This window comes from Melanostigma gelatinosum, assembly GCF_949748355.1.
Source record: "Melanostigma gelatinosum genome assembly, chromosome: 20".
In the NCBI taxonomy this organism is placed as follows: domain Eukaryota; kingdom Metazoa; phylum Chordata; class Actinopteri; order Perciformes; family Zoarcidae; genus Melanostigma; species Melanostigma gelatinosum.
Window position 1 is genome coordinate 9,425,296 of NC_136653.1, and position 6,133 is coordinate 9,431,428.

Consider the following 6,133-nt stretch of genomic DNA (forward strand, 5'->3'; position numbering starts at 1 on the left):
TCTTTAACATGTTTCCCTCTCCACCACCGCCTCTCCTCCCTATTACGCGGTCAGAATACTACCACAACACGCCGCCTGTCTCCGGCAGAAATGCGCTCATCCACGCACGGGAACAACATCGAGTTGTAATATATACCTCCATAACACCCCGCCACTCTCGGCTCATACCTCCCCAGCAACGAGGCACATCACCCGGTCACAATACCTCCAGAATGTCCCCCGGGTGAAATCCGGGACTTGGTTTTATGGTTCCGAGTGGCGGGCGCTCACTCGTTGGCGCCGGGACGCGAGGTCTCCAGCCGCCTCCGCCGTGAGGCACCCGATCGTCGGGTCTGTCAGCCCTCGGAACAGGCCGCGGGTCAATAACTTGTAGGTGGCGGGGCAGAGGCGAGGCAGATCACAGAAAAATAATAAAGACGAGAGTACAGCAAAGATATGTTGATGAGAAGCGTATTTGTACGTCAAACACAAACGTAACCAGGGAGAAAATACGTTCGTGGTAAAACGTAATTGAGAATGCATTTTAGTTTTGGGGGAACGTAATTTTTAGGAGACAGGACTGCACCGCCATTACATTTTTCCTCTCGCGCACCCCCTAGAGGCAGCTCGCGCACCCCCTGCTGTAACGTATAATGACGGATGAGGGTGGTGGACAAAGCGTTACGGTATGTAGGCGTTATTTAAAGAGAGACACACGACAACGGCAAAACATCGGCATGTCCACACATATGAAGAGACACCATCCCGTCTGTCAGCGACGGGGACACTCCGGTGTAGAAAACAAAGGATTTCTAAATCTGGTTAAAATGCTTGAGCCACGCTACGAAGTCCACTCACGCACCCACTTCAGTGTGAAGCTGTTCCAGACCTCTATGAGAAGGAAAAGACTGTAGAGACTGCTTTCACCACGGCGGAGTGATTCTTAGTCCGGTGCTGTAGACACGCCCCCTCTGTGACAGTCACGCACACACACACACACACCTGGGGCAGGTGCTGTAGACACGCCCCCTTTGTGACAGTCACGCACACACACCTGGTTCAGGTGCTGACAGAAGTATCAGAGTGAAGCTAGACAGGCCCAATAATATTCCAGTCCCCACAGAAAGGTCGACCCTCTCCCCAGACAATGGAGATATTCTCATCTTTTTGAAAATAATGTCACAGTAATGGTAAACATTATTGTGTATTTGAATGACCTGACAGGAAGTAAACAGAGACCCAAGTTGTTGCCGAGCAGTTCAGTTCAGTGTAAACAGTAGAAGCAGCTCACTGGCTGTTTCTTTCTTTCAGTATTGATCAAAGGACGAGGATATCAACATAACTCATGTTGCACTTAAACAGAATTCTTGAATGTATTATTTTTATTTATTTATTTCATTTTGTTTCAAATTGGACATCTTCAATATTTTTGTTTTCATGTAAGACTATCGCCCAAAGTTCTTTGCTTTAAGTGTTCTTGAAGTTCTTTAATAAATGGAAAGCAAAGTTATATTTGTCTCCTCCCCTTTTCTTTGTTGATCCGAAAAATGATCCGAACCGTGACTCCTGAACCGTGATCCGAACCGAACCATGAGGTTTGTGATCCGTGTCACCCCTACTGACGAGTTCACCCCCTTCACCTGAGAGGAATCAGGGAAATCAGCTGGGGAAGTATTTAGTTGGAATAAAAAGCTGCAGGTACTTGCTACCGGATTACGGTAAAAGTTTTAAACAGTTTTAAAACACTTGGTTAAAATTGTAAATGAAAGAAAACAGAAACACAACAAAACCTATTGGGTAGGTTTAGTAAAAACATCATGGTTTGGTTTAAATTGACTTAGCCTAGCTTAAATAATGTAACAAACGTTACCATTTTAGGGACGTGAATTCAAATAAGTAAAAGTTGACTTTTGGTTTCACACGGGACACTAACAGTAGGCTCATGGGTGAAAGTCCTGTGTTGGTTTGACCCATCCACCACACCGACCTCCAAGGACTGTGATTATAAATGTGTGAATTTAATTTGTACGAAACAGGGCTGATGCCCGAACATGTCTTTCTCCCATTAGACATTTTGACATGCCACAGGAAAAACAGCTCAGTTTCAGGGTCCTGGTATACAGTAGTGCACGCTGGCTCACTGTCACGCTGTCTTATGAGGTTAATACCAGTAAAGTGTTTGATAGGCAGCTGTATGACGGCTGCTGCTGTTGGCCCGCAAGCCATGCTGACTCCTGTGTAGTGTATGTTTTTTGCCATTCCACATGAGTGAATTCATCGTGGATGTTATTAGATACACCTGTGCTTTTTCTTATCACAAGTCAAAATAGACCAATATTAAATTTTAAAAAAGAGTCCTCTGCAGAATCAAAGTGGCCACTTCTTTATTTATATACTGTACTTTACTTTTTTCAGCGTTTGTTTTGGCATGATGAACCCTGCCACTCATTGTTTGTCATCAAAGTGAAACATTAAACAGTGTCTCATTAAGACACCGTGTATGGAGAAAACACATTCTTATTCATGTTTAAATGGTTGCTGCTGTTTTCCCAGTTCCTTCCATCAATTTCCTCTTCTGTTCTGTTGTCTTCATCCCAGCATACACACACACACACACACACACACACACACACACACACACACACACACACACACACACACACACACACACACACGCACAGACATGTTTTCAAATGGTTCTATTTTTGATGCAATGTACACAGTGTGACTCATCACTCCAGGGGTCAAGTGGTATGTTTTGCTTTTATAGTTAATGATAAATGTCTTGTGTTTGTGTGTGTAGAGGCCCAGAAGTAGGGGAAGGAACACTCTTCACAAACAAGACACAAATACATACTGTACATATACACAAATGGTGGTCTTCTACATTTGCGGGGACACATTGTATTGACTTGAATTCATTTGACGGGGCTCAAACGCCGCATGCCCAGCTCCACAGAGCCTCTGTCAATGACTAAAAATTACCATGACGACTATCCAAAATGTCCTTCAGTTCACACAAGTAGCTAAACCAGACCACACACACACTCACACACCAACACCACACACACTTTCCCACAGTAAAAATCTCTGAAGTACATGACCCGAACAGGACATCCTCCCAATCTTTCACCCTATTCAGTTCCCACTCTGCTCCTCCACCCCCTCCATAAACCACCCTTTCCCAGTTCTTTACTTTTTTCTTTTTTTTTTTGTTACTTATTGAATGAGCCAACACTAAGCTTTCTTAGCATCAGTCAGATTTGGACAACAGAGAACAAGGAAACTGATTGATGTAATAAAACCACCATGAAAAAAATAATAATCCTTTTGTTGATTAATTTCCTGTGAAAGACGGCGTTTGAAAATTAATTCTGAGGGAAATTTCAGCATCAGCTAAAGTAACAGTTAAGTCGTTTCTTTGAACACCTCTGTCAACCTTTGATTCGCTATCTGACTTTTCAAATATATCCATGTCTCCTAGGAAATGGCAACGTGTCCTACGTGTTGTCAGGTTTAGCATTCTAAAATGCTCAGCTAAGCCTGCATTAGCTGATTTTTTGCCACTAGAGAGGAGTGGAAAACAAACTGTAAACACAGCTCAAAACTATAAAAGTCTATAATCCAGGTGGTATTACATTGCCTACAAAAAAAACAAAAAACTTTGCGTATTAGTTGTATATGAACAAAACTTTTAGGAAACAGGGCTGCCAAAATATAAAACCCCTGCTCCAGCGTTTTAGCCGCCTTACTTGATCCTCCATCTTTATTTCGCCATCCCCAGTGCTTGTTCGTCCTCACCCGATGACATTTCCGCTATCACTCTCTAATCCTCATCTTCTGCTTTCACCTTTCTCATATATTTCTCCTCCTCCTCTCCCCTTTTCCCCAGTGACCCCTCTGCCCTATTTTGATTGACTCCCCCTGTTGCTGGCCAGATCACCACACAGCTGGACTCTGTCACACACACTAACACAGTCTATATCTCTCTTCTCTCTCACACACACACACACACACACTTGGCTGAATCAAAACAGCTCAATCCAAGAGGGCATTACTAAATGAATGTGTGCCATGTTATAAGCCCAGACATTTTTGCAGTATAATTTGTGAGTGTCCAAATCCACAGGCTGGGGCCACTTTTGCACAACTTTTGCAATCTTGCATTATTTTTCCAATAACAGCATCAACATAGTCGCGTGACAACTGGCTCTATTTCAGATATTATTGATTTTTTGCAACATCTCCCCTTTGAGTATGTTGCTTAGCGTTTTTTTACTGTTCAATGACTGTGTGTATGACCGGTTATAGTGTTGAACGTTTCCAGGATAGTTTCTCATTAGTCTCACCGATAAGATGCCGATGGAGAAATCAGTTTGACACTTTAACTACCGACACTCTCTGCTCCGCAACAACCCAAAACAAATATCTTCTTCTTGTTGTCTTTTTGAGTGCAGAAGTTTGTTTTCTTCATAGTTCAACATAACTGGGGGCTAAACCTGCATGCGTGTAGTTGTAAAACCCAATTCCTACATCTTTTATCTGTAAAACTCCATAAGATGGAATGAGATGAAAGATTAGATGACATTTTAATGATTCCCATAAAAAAAATTAAAAAAAAACTGGGTCATTGCCGCAGTGAGAATCGAATGTGTATACTGTGGAGAGAACACGCTGAAGATAAAGATACAGGCTGATGCTGACTTCCTGTCAGTTTGAGTGAAATCTTATTAAGTTCTCTTTCTGACAGATTTACAGGCTGCCAGATGTTTGCAGTTTCCACATCTTGTTACTTCTTCGCTATGTTGCTGTGACACAGTAATCATTCAGCTGGCAATATGTACAAAGGTTACACGGGGGTTTGTATGGATGTGCAATGTCATTGTTTGTAGGTCTAGTTGTATTCACAGCAGACCTACCAAGTGCCAGAGGAAGTTCCATATCTCCATCCAAGTCCAAACCCAATGAAACGGAAGTTTAACCCCGCCCAAATTCGACGGATAAACCAATGAAATCAACGGGTGGGATTACACGTTCAACATTGGCTGCAGACAGGTACTCCTCCCGTAGTCCGAACCAAAACGCAAAACTTTGACTCCTTTTGATCTTGACAAAGGCAGCACTTACCAGATTCACTTCTTCCGGTCTTTCCTTTCACAATAAATTGCAGAGACATGCTATACATCACTTGACCAGGTACAGACTGCCAGACGCTGCTGTGGGTCAATAGGATCCTGGTAGTTGGTCCTCTCCCAGCATCGATCTATTCAAATCTTTGATTGAAACTGTTGCAAATTTGCAATTTGCATTGCTGTCGGTATGAACGGTTTTAAGGAAAATCATTCGCAGGCGAACATTATGTTATGAGAAATATGTGAATAAGTTCATGGATGACGTACAATTTCTCCGTATACAATGTTTTATGTTTTAAGTGTATCTCTGAGATATTTGTATCCTCGGAAGTCAGTTTCACTTTTCCGGTGACGTGTTTGTGCCTTGTTGTATTCTGGGTGTTGCATCCTGCTGCTGCGAGTACAAAAGTGGTTCAAAGAGGCCTTTTTCTAAAAGGAGGTGCGTCTTCCTGTTTACATCTATTCTCGCACTTATACACGCGTGCGCACACACACACACACACACGTTTATATTTTTCAGTTTGAAACCTATACTTGCTGACTTGCATTAACATAATACGCACATTCCTTGAATGCAAACTTAAGTGAATGCTGCTTACTAATACAAACACCTGGACAGATCGATTGTGAGAATATTTCATGCTGCATATTATGGTCTTCCTCATACAAAGCATGAAACCCACCGTGGTATGCAGGAGTGGTTTGATTTATTAGCATGCCACTAAATGAGTCATTCATTCACATCACACACAGTGGCTCGTCTGGGTCCGGGAGAGACTGGATCAGAAGCAGGAGACAGGAATAGTGTCTGAGGGATGAAAAGGATTCAGATGAGTCACACTGAGTCCAAGAAAATAATCCCAACACACACGGGGATGCAGCTTGAAGCACTTTTTCTTTTCTTTTTGAGGAACAAACTCACCTTGAAGAATATTGCTTCACTTTTTGTGACATAAAGCCACGGTGAAGGATGGGGTTGAAAAAATAAAAGTAGAGAGATGCTGAGAATAAAAACCCTGGAG